Genomic DNA, 18,855 nt, shown 5'->3' on the forward strand with positions numbered 1-18,855 from the left:
ATTGTCAATAACATGCAACATGACCTGTGAGGAAAGTTTTTATGAATTTGTAAACGCTTAACGTCCCCCTTGTTCTGCCTGTATGTTTTTCATTTTGTCGAGGGAAGTTGCCTTCATCGACATTCATTGGAAACGGAGCAGGAAGTAGGCAGCACTCGGGAGGAGCCAAGATGGCGGCGATGTAGCGGAAGTGTTTTTTTACGCTCTGTCAGGTCTTTTTTAGAGATACGTGACTTAATGGTCATTTCTTTATAGAGTAACTGAAACGTGAATCCAGCAACTTGTCAAATCTACTTTATTTAGTTAGAATCCATTTCAAGAAGTTTAATTGACTATTTACTGCCTATTATGGATATCTCTGGTCGGATGCCTTCTGCTACGGCCAGTAGTAAAGCTCATACGTGGTACGACGTCGAAACCAAAATACATTCGGAAGTTCTTGCGCAGCCCCTTCCTGAAACTCCAGAAAAATTACCTCTGCCAAAGAGACAAAGACAGGAGAAAAAAGTGAGGATGACACTAACGCAGTGCTGAAAGCTGTTCAAGAACCTTCCGCCAAACATGATGAGACCTCGAAAGCTTTGTTTAATAAAGTCTCTGCTGTTAAAAAGGTCTCTTTATCTACCTCCGAAGTAATGTCCTCACTCACGGCTACAGTTAACCAGCTCGTCATTGATGTGAGTGAACAAAAAAGCTAAATTATAAGACTGGAAGAAACAGTGGAGCAAATAAAAGTTTAAAACAAACTATTGAAGACCAAAATAGAGGACAGGCAGAGATACAGCCGGCGCTGGTCGCTGAAACTGCACGGCTTGAAGGAGGAGAACGGGGAAGATACACGACAGGTCGTCATTAATATTCTTGGACAAACTGAAAGATGTTGTTGACATCGCACATCGCCTGGGCCTGCGCAGAAAGGATGGATCTGCTCGGGTAGTCCTAGTGACCTTTTCCATGCGTTACTACAGAGATTTGATTTGGAGGAAGAGAGATTCCAAGTACTTTAAAGACGAAAATCTGTGCCTCACTGAAGCTGCTAGGGACAAACTGTGGCCTTTGCTCAAAAAGGCGAGGGAAAAAGGCAAGAAGGCGTCATGGTACGGTACCTCCATCATCATAAATGGGAAGAAAATTGACAGAGAGTTAGTTGAAGATTATCCTTATTGTGTTGTTGTGGATTATGTTTCTCTTTTTTTGTGTGTAGGTTGATCAATATATAATTTAGTGTTTGTTTTGCTGGACATTTAGTGACTACCTCATCTAAGTTTAATTACTTTTTGTTGTTTATAGAGACTTCACAGTTAATTACTTTACCTAATTATTTTGTGTGTCCTTTTCTTATGTCTTCTTTTTGTTTCTTAAGCATTACATCTTTAAATGTTCAAGACATTACTAAGAGGAAAGCAATTTTTTTTACAGTGTAAACAAACTGATTCAGATTTTATATTATTGCAAGAGACTCATTCCATTCAAGGTTTTGGAGATCACAGTGGGGAAATACTATTTATTTTAGCCATGGTCTGATCATTCCGCTGGATGTTGTATCCTTCTGCATAAATTTAATGGCATAATTCCAGAGCATCTAACTTCAGATATTGGTAGGTGGTTAATCCTGGTGGTTAAATTGGATAGTTCAGTTTTTATTATAGGCAATTTGTATGGCTTTAATTCTAACCCTTTAAAGACTTAATTACGGACATTACTAGTAAGTTCCAAACTTTACAATCAAAATACCAGAGTGATTATATTGCATTATGTGGTGACTTCAACGTATGTTCAGATGAATCTATAGATCGTTTTACACCAAGCCAGTTGCCAAGTTCACAACCTCACAACATTATCTCATCTGTTTGTTCTGATCTCTCATTGACTGACATGTGGCGTTTCTTTAATTCTGGCAAAATAAAGGACAATCTCTTAGATCTAGAATCGATTTATTTTTTATTTCTTCTACAGCTTTAAAGTTTGTCATGGAAGTATCTTACATCTATGCCCCTTTATCCAATCATAAAGTCATTATTAGTTAAAATCTTTTCAGCATCTTATCAGCTTCTTGAAGATGAAACTTTCAATAATACCATGTGGGAAATAGCTAAAGAACTTTTTGTCAATGAGACAAAAAATTATAAATTTAAATGGGGATTGTTTAAGTATCGGGTCAGAAATAAAGCTATAAAACAATCTAAAGAATTAAAATACTATAAAAATAAAGAATTTCATGGAAACCAACTTACTGAACAAACTGAAATTGTTGATGAGTTTACAAACTCTAACGCCTGAGGAAGAGACAGAATTAACTATTATACAGTACAAATTGAACTTGATCAAAGATATTTGGAATTGGCTTTTATTAAGTCTCGTGACTAAATGACTTGAGAATGGTGAGAAGAACACTAGCTATCTGTTGCTCTAGAAAAGAGAAATTATAAAAGAAAACTGTTGTCCTCTCTCCTGATAAATGGTGCATCTTGCACAGACCCAGTAGAAATCTCAAGTCCTGTCTCCTCATTTCATGAGAATCTCATTTCAATCAAAATGCGTATTCTGATTATTTTAATAAAATGAATAAGTTTGTCCCGGTCATCACTGAGAAAAAGAAATCAGACTGTGAGGCAGACATATCACTTTCCGAAAAAACTGATACTGTCTTATCACTTAAAAAGCTTAAATCACCTAAAGCACTTTTGGGATGTGATTAAATTGCCCCTATTTCTAATGTTCAATGAGTATAACAATGATAAAAAGTTGATTGCATCCATGATGCAGGAAGTCATTTGTTTAATACCTAAGCCAGACAGGGATCTCTTACTTATTGAAAATTGGTGTCCAATCACACTTTTAAATATTAACTATAAATTTTTAGCTTTGATTTTTGCCAATAGACTTAAATTCTGTGATTGGAGAACCTCAGCCAGGCTTTATGAAAGGACGTCACATCAGTAATAACATTAGGCTCGTTGTAGATCTATTGGACTATACAGTAGTTGATCAATTGGAATGGTTATTACCGTCGCGCTCACCGCCGCGTAAAAACGTCAGCGGCCAAAATAAATCAGTTGCATTTCAAAGTCATTCGTAAAATGGCCGCCAGGTGGCGCAAAGTGACATTTTCGCTCGTTGCCGTAAATACAACAGTGACCATTATACAGCGTATCTCTGTATCGGTTTATTGTTATTTAAGTTCTGGATTATTTCAGGTACTTTAAACACATTGTTGGGTTGCTCATGTTGGCTCATATGAGATGTAGTTTACAAATGAACACCTGGTTGGGTTATTTTGACCCAACAACTGGTTTATTCATTATTCTTTCCTTTCTCCAAATATCAGCCTGCAGAATGTTCGAAATATTACTGTTTATTGTGTTACAGGTGTAGTTTTAAGGGTTGTTTAGGCAGGAATGCGGGTGTATACAGCTCAAAACCTCCATCAGTTATTAAAGATAGCGGCTATTTAGAAAAAATGCCCCAGTGATTTCTGAGCTTCAGGAAATCTCCCGGCGCTCTGCGCATAACACCGGGCCAACTCATGTCGGAAAGAATTTATAAACGGTTTTTAAACATGGGCTATTGTTTTTTTACTTATAATATTTGTTAATTTAATTTAAATGAGGTTTGGGCTCAGGACTTCGACTCGGCATCGTGATTCTCCTCTTTAATTTACTCCATAGTTTTAATCAGCGCTCAGCCGCATGCATGGAGTTTTCCAGAGCGCACCGGCAGAAGTAGACTAATGATTATGAACGCGTCGGGAAAACAGCAAGCAGACTGACTCTGACCATTTAAAAAAACGTTTGCGTTCATTTTCTGACGAAGTTCACCAAAAACAATACAGAACAGCGCAGCTTACAACACTTACAAAATCACAACACTTACAAAATCACAACGTTTTTTCGTTATTGTGAGTGCGCTTAAATAAAAGTTGAGTCCTATAAAGGCATGTAGTCTTATATAGTTTTATTATATAGTTTTTGCACATTAATCTGACAGCAGTTTTTTCAGCCTGTCACGGCGTGCGCCCAAATCAATATCGCTCCTCGCTCACTAGTTAGGCGGCCTCCCCTTCAGACATGCGAAGCAGCGGGACCGCAGAATTACACATGACTGGTGAGCTATCGTTGCTATCGTTGCCCGGGCTTGCACCACGCGCTATAAAATACTCGGGGTTAGTTGGGCTACAGTGGATTTTACTATGCGCTGTGTATGCAGCGTGCGTGCAACAACGCAGAAGTGCGGCATGCAAGCAGGGCAAATGGAACACGCCCCGGGGACTTCAAAGGAGCGAGAGGTGGGAGGGGGGCGGTACGGCCATCCGCAGAGAGCAGAGTCAGCGCGAGCAGACGGATGGCCATTGCACTCACACCGCGTAGTAAAATCCACTGTAACCCAAGCTTTGTATTGAAAACTTCTAACTAAAAAGTGGCAGCTGGCACGCCTAAAAATAGACGCAAGTTATTTTTTTAATAGTCTAAATAAAAACCCTCCGATTTAATTTCCTATAGTCTAACCAGCGCTCAACCGCACGCATAGTTTTCCCGAGCGCGAGGAATTTTTTTGTGCTAAATAATGTTTGTGCAGTATAAGAATTCCTATTAATCCTGGGTTGTTCTTTTAGTGTCACTATAGTGCTTTACAATGCCAGACAACATTCTAATAGAAATGATTCACCCTCCCCAGGTGTGAATCGGCTGTTCTCACCTATACATTCAGAGGAACTGAAATGCACTTCTCCCCACTTTAAAAACCTCTTGAATCTGAGGCTCTTCTGGAGACTTTCAGTGATTTTAATTTGTGTAATTTTAATCTCCTGGATTCTAGATTCTAAAGTTGACATTGTTACATTTTTTAATCATTGGAATGGAAGAACTTGTTATTTTCCTTATGATAGCATAAATTGCATTGTTTTTAATCAGTCTATACACAATAATATTCTTTGGTATTTTTTTTCTTAAACGGGTATGGGGGCTATCTTGGTTCAATAATCTCCGTGCCTGGTTTAGGTTTAGTATTCAGTGCGCATCTGTTATATTACAACTATCATAACACTCAAATACCTTTTATTGGGGGTTAAGTGACTGATGTGCCTAACATTTTTCAGCTAAGCCTTTGTTTCACTGAAAACGACCGCGACACCCCTCTCTCTCTCACACACACACACACACACACACACACACACACACACACACACACACAGAGCCGACCAAATCATTAGCACCTCCCTCCCCCAAACAGCACAGACATTTACTTACACCTGAACTGAGTTGTTTGAGTAACATGGGTCGAACCCGTTACAAATCATAACAGTCTACTGCATTTCATTCTTATAATAACGCAAAAACACAAGCGGGGCTGAAAGACCGACATCTGCTGACGCAGTAGAACGTCCTAACACTGTTTTAATTTTATGGTAATTTATTTCAGTTAATAAATCTACTATAAATTTAAAGAACACAAGAAATAAGATGACACAAATCCATACACGCTTTTTTTCTAATTACAAGTGATAGAATCAAAAGGCTCACTGTGTTAACATTTATTGTGCTTAAATTTGATCCTAATAAGATTTGATTTAATTTGAATTTTAGAACAGTGGCAGCTGGAACACCTAAAACAGATGCAGGATTATTTTTTTTATAATCTAAATAAAAATGCTTTTTTAAACGTGGGCTATTGTTATTTACATGCAATATTTGTTATTTTAATTTAAATGGGGTTTGGTCTCCGGAATGTTGAGCATCAGGATCCTCTTCTTTACTTTCCTACGTAAAATCAGCGCTTAATCGCACACATTAAGTTTTGTAAATTCGTTTAATGTTTAATAGTAAATAATGACCCCCGTTGCGCTGTACCACCGCTCGAAAAACCTTATGAAATACAAGTTAAAGACAATTATGATGATCTGCCACGGCGTGCGCGTGTGATGGGTGTACGCCCAAATCTACTATAACTACTCCCTCACTCCGTAGGCTCCCTGGATAGGCGGCAAAGGGACGGGAGCCGCCTATTTGTGCCGGCTGGCGATAATTAACGTTAATATGATCTCGGGCTTGCTCCGCATTATAAAAGCAAGGCGCGGAGGTTTGTCTGAGGTCTGGGAAGTATGTGATGTAATGGAGAATATAAAAAAAGCATGTCAGTGGGGAGATGGGACGCGGCCCAGGGACTTTAAACAAGGGCACTAGAATTCCGCCCTTTGATCTCCGCGCTTAGGACAGCGCGAGAAAGAGCTGCGCGAGCTCCCGCGGCATCTTCACTCCCGCACCGTGCCCGCCTTTGCAGCCCCGCTGCCGAAGAGGAAAAGTGTGGTTAGGTTTTTGCGTCAGCGAGAACTCGCGCCGGCCATCGACAGCGGGAGAAGCGCTGTCACGAGGGAGCGTGCAGGAGCGCTGCCTCCGCGTGCTCAGTTCTGCCACTCGCACCAACCCTTAGCATCAGCTGTGTGCCCGCATGCCAGTGTGGCACAGCCCCCGGAACTGCACATGCACAACCTTTATCCCATTCTTTCCATTCTCCCTCCTTCAACACTTTCCTTCCCCATTTTACCTAAATAAATTACCCTTTTCCTGTAAGACCTCGCCTCGTGTCCGTGCTTTATGGTGCCGCCCGTGCAACATGGGTCGAATCCGTTACAGATCATAACAGTCTACTGCATTTCATTCTTATAATAACGCACAAACACAAGCGGGGCTGAATGACCAACATCAGCTGACGCAGTAGAACGTCCTGACAATGTTATAATTTTTATGGTCATTTATTTTAGTTAATAAATCTACTATAAATTTAAAGAACACAAGATATAAGACGACACAAAACCCTACACGCGTCTTTTCTAATTACACGTGATAAAATTTAAAGGCTCACTGTGTTAACATTTATTTTGTTTAAATTTATTATTTAATTTAAATTCTACATTTGAATCGTCATTTTAGTTCTGTGATTATAAATTTGTTTAACTACAATGTTTTACTTGATTTTATCCGCTACTACGTGCAGTTCTGAAACTCCGTGTCTCATTAATCCAGCAGAGAATGAACTAAGGCATGAGGCGTCAGCCTGTAGTTATATAGCGCCACTCAATGGTAAAAGCCAGCAAACGCACAAAGCCAAACGGTACCGCCGAGCGCGGCGACGGTAGGACCTACATTCCGATTGATTAACCACTGTACACACTTATTTGATATTGACTCCGTTATTGGTTTTTTTTTTATTTTTTTTTTTAGATTTTTTTTAAAACATTTCAGACAATTAAACACAGTTCTTTATTGCAGTCTCTTAAACGTTTTGGTTTCGGTGATACATTTATTAAACATAGTCAGCCTATTCTATAATGATATAAACAGCTCTGTTATACTTTAGTCTGGTACCTCAGAGAGGTTCAGTTTAGAATGAGGAGTCAGACAGGGCTGTCCAATATCTCTCTTCCTTTTTCTATTAGTGATGGAAACGCTCTCTAGTGATGTTCAGAATAATCCTATTTTTAAAGGCATCATGATTTTTGATAGAGAGATGCCTGAGACTATTTTTTGAAGGATAAATCTCAAGTATCATATGCTGTTAATAACCAATTCTTTATAGCCTCTGGATTATATCTCAATATTGGTAAATGTGAAAGTATGCCCCTTCACTCTTGCAATGACACAACAATTGCGAATATACCTATTAAAAAGACTGTTAAATATTTGGGCATCTCAATTTCGACAGATGTGGCTGAGAGACAACTAAATTTGTCACACAGGCTGAAAAGAGTATTTACTGTATGTAATAATTGGTTACAAAGAGATTTGTCTATTTTTGGAAGAGTACTCCTTTCTAAAGCAGAAGGTTTGTCTCACCTTGTTTACCAGGCCCTATCTTTATATGTTAACATTAATAATTGCAAGGAGATGAATAAAATTACCTTTAATTTCATCTGGAAAAATAGATCACAAAAAATAAAACAGTCAATTCTTGCAAATAAGAAAACAGATGGAGGACTTGAAGTATTAGACTTTCATGATGTCAACCATGTGTTTAAGATAAATTGGTTAAAAATAACATCCTTATGGTTTTTTATACCATTTAACATTTTTAGTAAAATTGGTGGGTTAAAATTTTTGCTCTCTTGTAATTTTTCGCCATGCAGATGCAGAACTGTCTCAATTCCACAAGCAAGAACTGTTAGCCTGGAACATCTGCAATTTCCACAATTTTTCTCCACATAAAGCTTTATTATGGAACAATGCTAATATTACAGTCAAAAGGAAGTCACTTTTTCTTACCAAATGGCATCAAAGAGGTATTGATCAAATATCTTTGATTCTAGATGATTCAGGCTCTGTACTTGCATATGAACAATTTATGAACAAATTCAATTTTCCTATTCCATTTAGAGAATATAAGTCAGTTATTAATGCTATTCCAAGTGGCTTATTACAACTTTATAAATCTCATCTTAGTTCGTGTAAAATAGCAATTAAGTATGATGAACAAATCATTGGAGGTGTTCTCATTACTGACAGAAAATGTAATAATAAACATATACATCAAAGCATTCATAATTTAAACAAGAATGTTCCAAAAAGTACATTTTATTGGGCCTCAATAATAAATAATAAAATCAACTGGAAAAAATGTTCATATAAATATCCTATTTAAAGAAGTTCTCTTTTATTACACTGTATTTACCCGGTTAATTCCATAATTGCTAAATATGTGGACATTGTGGATCTGTGTACTTTCTGCAACCATCAGAAAAAATTTATTCCTCATCTTTTTTTCACTTGTGGAGGTACAAGCATTCTGGCGGCAACGTGGAAATTATATTTTTAATTTGATCCAGGAATCTTACAATTTTACATTAAAGGACATAATTATCTTTTTCCATCACAGTAATAAATCACTTGAATACATTGTCAACTTTTATATTTTAATGCCTAAATTCTACATCCATAAATGTAAATTTTCTAAATCATCTCCTAAACTATCACCTTTCCTCTGTGAAATACAAAACCTCTTAAACTCCTTTAAGCTAATATAAAAATCATAAATCTGCTTTGTGATAGTCTTGACATTCTGATTTATCCGATGGAACTGTGATTTTTTTCCCTTTCTTCTTTTCTCTTTCTTTCTTCCTATATTACTCTGTTTACTGTTAATACTTATTTGTATATTTTTGTTTGTTTATATTGTATAACTTCTGTTTAACTGTGTATAATTATTTGTGTAATTCAAGCTTTAACACCTGGTTCTTGTACTTTTATATCTTTCATATTGTACATATTTTTTTGTGATTTAATTAAAAAAAAATAATAAGGCGACACCCTGTGCATTACGGAATGGAACGCAGCCCTAATTCTAGTTAGTACTTTTTCCAGAAAGCCAACGTGAGAAACAACTAGAAACTATAGAGATTTTAACACACACACACACACACACACGTTATGCCAATTTCTTCATGGTGCCACGACTAAGCTGTCACATTATTAATTCTGAACACATCTGCTTCAGTTGCAGCCTTATTTTCTGACAAGGAAGGTTATATCTATGACTGAAGGACGAGATGAGCCAATCAGAGACTGGAGCTGGTTCAGAGTCTGAGGGTAAAAAAGCGCGGGAAGAAAAAAATCCGGAGTGTGTTTTTTTTTTTGCTTTGTGAAAGATCTTACTGTAGACTTTACTACAATACTAGCTGATGATGCATTATGGCTGTATCCAGACAGACTATGAACTGAGGAAACTAGAGAATCACCATTAAAATAACATAGCTGTCACCTTAGCATCACATTTTTAGGAAGAGAGGGAGTTTTATGATTTGATGTGCAGCTAAATAATGATTTTTCCGACCCAATACTTCAGATTTGCCTGACAACTTTAATGCGGACCGAATAAACATAAAGAGTCAATGTTGTATTATGAACACAGACCTGACAGGAGATATAAAGTTCTACTCACCTCAGCTCTCTATCGTACTGACGCTCGAATGACACGTGACGTTTGCTCGTGGGCGTGTCCACTGCTGGTGGCCATAGGGGTCATTTAAGGGGAGGATGAGGGTAGTGTCATCCCGCAATCATCAAAACCAGATCGCAATCATCAAAAAAAAAAACAGTTCGCCCCCAAAGAACATGAATTAAAATGAAACTTGAAAAAGTGCTTGGCTTTCTCGATTCAGTGTCGTTAGCAGACAGAGGCTAACACAGCCCAGCCTCCCCCTCCCCCCAAGTTGTTGTTTTTTTAATACACTTTTTGCCATGTCTAACCTCCCTCAATGTTGAAGCCAAAGTTACACCACTGCTTGTGTGTATGTGTGCACCTTGCTCAATATCAGTGCTCCCATCATGTCCCGAGCTCAATTTTCAGATTACATTAGGGCTCCGTTGTGTGTGTGTGTGTGTGTGTGTGTTTTTCCCCTCCGTGAAGCAGGAACTTTTTAGCACAACAGTAAATGGAGTTATTAACCAACTGACAGTAGGGGGCGGTGTTGTGTAGCCTAAATCCTTTACTGCTGAAAACAGTAGAGCTGTTGCAGACATCCAGGGCTGCGTTCCATTCCGAAGTGTACTTAACAGGGTGCTCCCCTAAGTTTGTAGGGAAAGTTGGTGAAGGAAATGTAAAAAAAATAATAAAAAATCAACTCGCTAATTAAACGCACTGGTATCACTTTTGTTTGTTTGACACACTTAGAATTCGTTAATTTAATGTATATAAAACCTACGGTAGCATGGCGCATTTAGCAAATACAAACCAAAGTGCACCCACGGAAACGGAATCACATTTATAGTGGAGAAAGACGACGAGATGCTTGTCTCACATTAACCCAACCAATGCAGCCCTGCTTCAGGCGATTAACTCATTAACAAGATTTGAGTCTCAAGATAGAAAGTTACACCCTCAGACATTATTATTATTAAGGAAGTGTTTCATGTGTGTATGCATGAGTGAAGTTTGATTTAAGCCCTTTATGGCACCTCATAAAAAAAATAAGTGTTCTACTTCCGTTAGATTTGATTACAAGAAAAAATATCTGATGGATTTTAATGGCTGTCTGAGGTACAGTTGTCAATCTTCACTTTGAACCTACCCTTTATAAGATGATTCTGTTGCTTTTTGCTGATTATATATAATCTTTATTACAGGCTTTAGGCCCAATAACAGGACATACAACATATACCGGAGGAAAAAAAAGTTACATAAACATATAAAAATACACCCTTTTTCACAGGAGTCTTAAAAGGCACTCATACCAATGCTTCCATAGATGTGATTGATATCAGACCGAGCTACACCTAGGACTTGTGAGCCTTACTATAATACAGTTTTGTGACTCATCAAGTCGACACATAAACTTAAACATTAGGTTCCTCAAAAGGGCCTGTAAACAACTTAGCCTCACGTCACAAAAAAGCTTACTTGCACTGCTACTCCTAGGCTTCTTCAACAATATCCTCAGACAATCATTCTATGCTACCTGCAGTTTGCGCATAGTCTCCTTTTTATAGTTGACCCATAATAGGGCTGCATACATAGGGGTGCAATAAGCACGAAACAAGTGCACCTTCACATCATCAGAGCAGTAATGAAATTTCCTGACCAACATGTTCGCTTGGATATGCAACATTTGTCTCTGCCTATACATGTCAGCATCATCTTCCATCTTGTCAGTAATAATATGCCCAATATATTTTGTACAGTTAGATACGCAGATACAATGTCCTGACAGGTAATACATAGGGAAGTGCACCTTCTGATCTTCCTTAGTCCTACAAATCAACACAAAACTCTTCTTTGTACTGTACATCAAACTCAACCCCATACTTGGAACATATATCCAACAACTGCTGGAACCCAACAGTGCTGGGGGACATCATAACTAAATCGTCTGCATGCATCAGGTGGTTTAACAGAGTATTCCCTATTACACAACCCGTTTTACATTTCCCCAACTGCTTTGAAAGGTTGTCCATGTATAAGTTAAACAGGGCTGGAGACAAAAGCCCCCCCCTGCCGTACTCCATTACTTACACTAAAGGGTGCCGATAGGCTATTTCCCCATTTAACCTGCATGCTTTGTTTGGCATACCAGTAAACCAATATACGTATGATGCATCCCGGCACACCCCTAAGCATGAGTTTAGTAAAAAGCTTATGATGATTTACTCTGTCAAATGCCTTGGACGCATCAATAAACCCAATAAACATTGTAGAGCCCTGCCTTCTGTAGGATTCAACAGCTTCTTTCAAGGCATAGATACATAGATCAGTACTATGCTGAGACTTAAAGCCAAATTGATTTTCTGTAGTGCAAATGAGCTCAATCTATCTAATAGCAACTTTTCTAACACCTTTGAAAGAATGCTAGCTAGAGCGATGGGTCTATAATTGTCAAGACTCCCTATTTTCCCTGCCCTGTCCTTGATGACGGGAACTAATGTGACGGTCAACATGGTGTCTGGCAGTATACCATGAGTCATCAGCCCTGGGAAGCAAATGGATAACAGGGCTGGCTAACTTGAGATGCTCCGCAGTGATGTTATCTTTGCCACTAGCTTTATTATCAGCTAGTTGCTCTATAGCATTATAGATCTCATCAGGAGTAAAGTGAATTAAATCCTCATTTAATTCACCCACACAATAGGGCCCACTTTTAATACAATTAAACAGAGTTGCATAGTGCTGTCTCCACAGCTCTGCTATATTTTCTGCACCAGATACACCCTCGATATGGCAAGGCAATATTGTCTTGGCCCTATTTGTAGCTTTCACCTCCTTCCAGAACTCAGTGACATTGTTGCCAATCAAGTTTCCAGCCATAGAGTGAGCTCTTAAGGCTTCCTCATGTTTTCCAACAAAGCGCACTGCATATTTATATTTAGCCCTGGTATGTTTTTTATTTTCTAACTTTGGCCCCTGTCTGGGTCTACCAGCTATAACCCAGGACCTATGAGCCGTCTTAGCAGCTTCATGGTAGTCAACTACATACTTATTCCAACCAGGCTTGGAATTTTTAGCCTTTCTGGGATGTCTATATAATGGGCGACTGGCATCATGTATAGCACTCACTATACCATTGTACATTTCACATAGATCATTACAATGAGTGACATCATCACAATTAATATTTGAACACAAAAAAGCACCCATGGGTAGCTGTACTTACCTTAGGAGAGCATCCGTTCTCCCACAATAGTACAAGACATCCTTTCTATGTAGTTTATCCCAATCCACTACCCATGTTGGCACCATCTTCTGTCAAACTACTGCAATCAGGCAAGTTATCGACATTTATAATCATAGAGACAGGTAAGTGATCAGTTGTAGTCCAATCATACAGAATTTCAACTTTTTCCAGACTTTCATGAGCATCAGCTGAACAAATTACATGATCCAGCCAAGATATAGTGTTCCATGCTTCACTGATGTAAGTATAACTACCGGCAGGGAGAAAATTCATACTGGAAAGAACCAGTTTACTATCATGACAGAACTGTAACAAGTGCTGACCAAAAAGAGATTTGTAATCAGAGATATCTGCATTCAAATCACCCATCACAAATATTTGCATATGCACATTCCCTAATATTAGAGTTCAAAAAAGCCAATCTATTCATATATTCATCTTCATTTTTATAACAGTCATATGGGGTATAGACATTTAAAATAATAAAAACATTTATAGAATGCACAACTTTAATTGCAATGCACCAGTCCACCTCTAATCTGATAATACTGATCATTGGATCATATTTCTTGCGCCACAAAATGGCCACACCTCCAGGTATTCTACCACGCACCATTTTGATGCTTAAATCTGTTGTGGATTCTCCTGCTCCATGAAAATCACTGTGGACAGAATTAAGTTTATCCTTTCTTATCTTTTGTGAGCAGTATAAGGTACACTGATACTCCTATCAGCAGATGATGTCAGATCAGCATCTTGATGTGGCACACCTGTGAGGTGGGATGGATTATCTCAGCAAAGCAGAAGTGCTCACTATCACACATTTAGACTGATTTGTGAACAATGTTTGAGAGAAATGGTAATATTGTGTATCTGGAATAAATTTTAGATCTTTAAGTCCATCTCATGAAAAATCGGAGCAGAAACAAAGGTGTTGCGTTTATATTTTTGTTGAGTGTATAAAGATTTAGTAAAAGTACAACGTTTCTTTCAGAATTGTAATTTGGAGAAAGTAATATGAAATTAAAATATTGCAGTGAAATATGATATATATGTTCTGATGTGTAAGTAAAAGAAACTAAAACTTATTTAAATTTTTTTGTGTGTGTGAAACATGTTATATATTTTCTATATCTCTTTCACAGCACCAACACAAGTTAGAATGGAGATAAAGCAAGGTAAATGTCAACTTTTTAAATATTACAGAAATATTAAATTTGTAACCATTACAAATTAAAACAAGGCTTGAAATATTTCACTTTACCTATAATGAATCTAGAATATACAAGTTTTCCCTTAGAATATACTAGAATTTTCATAAACTGAAGTATAAAAAGTTATATAGTTAAACGTAATGCTTAAATAAAGTTGAGTATCATGTTTATACAAGCGACAAAGACATGTACAAGGGATGTTCAAGTCAAAGCGGGACCTTTGATTGTGCAGAATAACTTATTAGAGTGAAAGCTCCCTTTATTTCTCTATATATGAGGTTGTACATTGTTCTGCAAGAACAAAACGCCTTTGGTGATCAAAGCAGTTCATTTAGTGTAAAAGCATTCCACTGAAATGTTCACCTGAATTTTACCAGCAAAGAACTCTGTAAATTTAAATCAGTTTTTACCAAGTCTGGTACTGTTGGTCAATGATATTCAGTCTCCTGTCTTCATTTAGACTGTCATTGCTTCTTTAAGACCTGAGAAGGTCTGCACACACATTTGTATGGATCCCACAGTTTGCAGGAAACTGAAGTGTGAAGGTGTGCAATCTTTCAGATGTAAAATGTGACTCATTAGATTCTAATACAAAAGTCGACTTTCCACATGTTAACTGTATAATGTTTGTGGCAGATGTATTGTTTGTAAGACTGTTTACTAATAAGATCAATTCAGCTCATTGTTTATTATCTTGTTACATGTCATTTGCAAAGTAAACCAGATTGAGTTTGGACTTCATGTCTTATCAAATTTGGCAAATAAATGTTTAATTAAAATGGTAATGTGTGTGTCGTTTCTTTGTTTATAATTTGGTGTCATTAGATACATTGACCTGAATTAAAATACCCCTTGCGTAAAGGCTAAATATATTTAAAAAATTAAGTGTAATATATTAATTCTGTGACAGGGGTAGCTCAGTGGTTAAGGCATTGGACTACGGTTTGGAAGATCCCAGGTTCAAACCCCACAACCACCAAGTTGCCACTGTTTGGCCCTTGAGCAAGGCCCTTAACCCTCAACTGCTCAGATGTGTAATAAGCTAAAAATGTAAGTTGCTCTGGACAAGAGCGTCTGCCAAATGCTTAAATGTAAATGTGACAGAGAAGTATAAATTAAATTCAGTTAAAATATTTAGTAAATGAAGCACATTTGTTCATTAAATAATAGTCTAATTTTCAGTTTCTTCTACCTTGCATTTCAATTATATCTACCCAATTATTCTACTTCTCATTTTCACTTGGGGTAACCATTGCATTAACTTCTGATTTTCATTACATTTACTCAATTTTGTACATCGTTGTACTAAATAAAGTTATTCAGGTCTTACTTTTTTTACTGACTTGTACTCAATTCATGAAGTATATTTTACACGATTTCACAACTTTTAGATTTATTTTAATGTTTTTAAGTGTAAAAATGTTTTACCAAAAAAACTGGGTACAGCATAGTTTTATTTTTTTTGGGGTGAATATTGTCATTCAAAAATAAAAAATAAAGGCAGAGTATCAGAGAACTGGAAGAGAGTTTTGATGATTCACTTCATGCTACTCCACCCACTTCCCTTCATTCTCTCTCTTCCCCTCACTCACACACACACACTACATGTCAAATTCATGCCAGATAATTAAATACAGTATAAATAAAAGGAAAAACAAACAGTCAAACAACGAGCATACCGTCAGTGTGTGGCCAGTGTTACTGCAGGTCTGCGTTAAGGACTGTGTGAAGCTTTTCAGAGATGCTGGAATAGGCAGTTTCTCCAGACTTTGTGAAAATTCTTGCGGAGGCAGTTGAGACAGGATTTTTTGCATAGCTATGAGGAAGAGTGTTCCTGGATTTCTCCCAACTAGGTAGTTAAAAGTCTCCTCACCCAGAACATTGGACCAGCACTGCGGATCATTTTGCAGTGCGCTCTGCATTCCGAACTTCACCTGAGGCATGAACATGAGCAGGCTTTTAAGGCACATCTCGTTGGCATGTGTGTTCTCTTTGGAGTTCCAGAGCTGCTCGAGGGTGAGATCCAGTGGTGTCATACCGTTGTTGTCCTCAAGATGAGGTGAAGCCTCTGAGTTTGACAGTTCACAAGCCAGATGGAGTGGAGTTTTGCCGTCCTTCTTGTGGAGGCATCCTTCTCCGTCCATATACGATCGCGGAGAGGGCATTTTATGTGCCACCTGAAGGATGAGAGACATAATGTCAATCCTGTCAAAGTGGACAACCTCTACCAAGTGCAAGCAGCAAAAACGCCCTCCTGGCATGGCAAGAGCGCCGTATGAGAACTTATTCAGCAAGTATTGTGCGTAAGCTCGGTGGTCAGGCTGAATGGTAAGCAGGAGCGCCTCGGATGGATATGTCCGTTGAAAGCCGTCAAGATCCCACTTAAAGATTTCGATTTTGCGCATGTCCTCCAGCATCCACACAGGTTTATGGTCGCACAGCTCGGTAAAACAGCTCACGCTTCTTGTTCGGGTCCGCCATCCAGGCGGTAGGAGAAGATATAGGCTACGCGGAGAAACGAAAACGCCTTTGGGCTGTCAGTGTTAAAAGTCACAATCGCTCTTCTCACCAGAAAAAGTAAAGGCACTAACAATTAATACCTGATATGTTCATAAAAAAGGCGCGCTTGTCACTTTCACACGGTCGATGATTAGAAGGTCTCTGGAGCGCTCGATCAGTGCACGTACGTGATGTTCCTACTGTACATTGTGAGATCACGTTGCCTGTTGTCATGGTACCACCCAAACCACAAAGGACGCTACCTGCTGTGACGTCACGTGAGAGACGCCTGTGATGGAACTGCCCTTACAAACACAAACAGTACAGTAGGTTCTGTCCATATTTATATCCCCCCTCGACCTCCCCCCCCCCAAATGAGCCAATCATGTATTTATTTATTAATTCACAGTATCGCGATGTGTTGTTATTCCTGTCTCTGGAAGAGTTGCTTGAAATTTTCTATGGACTAAATCCGTGTATTTATCAACAACAAAAAAAAACAGCTCCGCTAGAAAAACACGTTCTCCGATGGTTAACATTTTCACCGCGGATACAGAGCAAGAGGTCCTGAACCCACTAAACATTGGACGTCGGATAGATGTGCAGATCATGTCTATATTTGGTCCGGCGGTCCATGACCAATTTTGGACATCTATTCGAGGTCCAAACTAGGTCCACTATTTGGACGTCCAACCATGACCCAACTTGAATGTCATTTTGACGACCTAATCTGGCTTATTTTTTTAGATGAAAATTAGCTTCCCAAAAATGACATGGAAAACACGTTCCACAGACGTCAACATTAGACGTGCGATAGACGTCGAAAAAAGACGCCGCCTGACGTTACAAAACAACCCCATCAATGGACGGAGTGTATTCGGCTAATAATTATATACAAATATGTAAATATTTAATCTGTTATGTGAGATTACAGAGGTAATCCCCCCCAACACAGTCTCATAACATTTATTAAACCCTATATTGTACATTAAGGCTATGTGCAATTGTTTTTCAGTTCATTAGCCTTTTAGTTAACAAAGCAAATCTCTGGCTCATGTACATTGTATGCATAAAACACCTTTCATATATGCTTGTATCCTATTCCAGATTTAGTTTACTCATTGATTTTTATATTATTATTCACTCTTTTGGGGATTATCCCAAGATTTAAATTGTGGCTGCTGGAATTAGTGCATTTGGCCACAAGAGCATTAGATCAGGAACTGGCATCCCAGTGGTGTTTACTGGGGTTGAGGTCAGGGCTCTGTATAAAACACCTAAGAACTTCCACTCCAAACTTCCATGTCTTCATGGAGTTTTGTTGGCACGGATGTTGGAACAGATTTTGCTGAGAAGGCATAAAACTACACAATGCAAAGACATTATATGCATGCATCAGTTTGTGGAAGGAAGATCTATGGGTTTGGTCTTCAGCAGTCCACAAACGTTTGGCCATTTAAAGTATTTTCATTTTGTTTTAATGTTTTAATCTTCTCCAGAGCAATAATTGTACTGCCAGACAACTTCTCAAGCAGTGCATTAACTGCAGACATTACACAACACAATACATCTTAGTTGTGAAGAACATCGTTGATGACCGCAGACTCGCTGCCTGCAGCCTTGCAAATGTCAGCTGATTCCCTTTCCACAGATGTTACAGTACAGCAATGTCAGGACTAAAGGGGTCATTGCAGCATTTCCACTCGCGCAAACTTTTCGCATCTTCTTGGGACGCCGTCGTTTTCGTCGAGCTGCGACTTGCCCTACTTTGATGTCTAGAACATTTTCAGCTTCACACAATACATCTCCTAGAGTGAGCTGGGACATATGACATCTTAAAACATTAGCACATTTCATAACACCCAATAATCCAGAATAATATGATTATGAGAAATAAACAATGAGCAAGGCATAAGACATATTGCTTTTCAAACAAGTCATTTATTATTTACTTTAGTCTAGTAGGCATAGTTGGTAAGTTAGAAAATA

At 38.3% G+C, this 18,855-nt stretch overlaps 1 pseudogene; it reads right to left on the reverse strand.

Moving 5' to 3' along the window:
* Positions 1-9,491: 9,491 nt before the first annotated feature.
* LOC128540862 (ankyrin repeat domain-containing protein 9-like) lies at positions 9,492-16,848 on the reverse strand (annotated as a pseudogene).
* Between the last annotated feature and the right edge of the window lie 2,007 nt (positions 16,849-18,855).

Source organism: Clarias gariepinus, chromosome 14, assembly GCF_024256425.1.
Source record: "Clarias gariepinus isolate MV-2021 ecotype Netherlands chromosome 14, CGAR_prim_01v2, whole genome shotgun sequence".
Lineage (NCBI taxonomy): Eukaryota > Metazoa > Chordata > Actinopteri > Siluriformes > Clariidae > Clarias > Clarias gariepinus.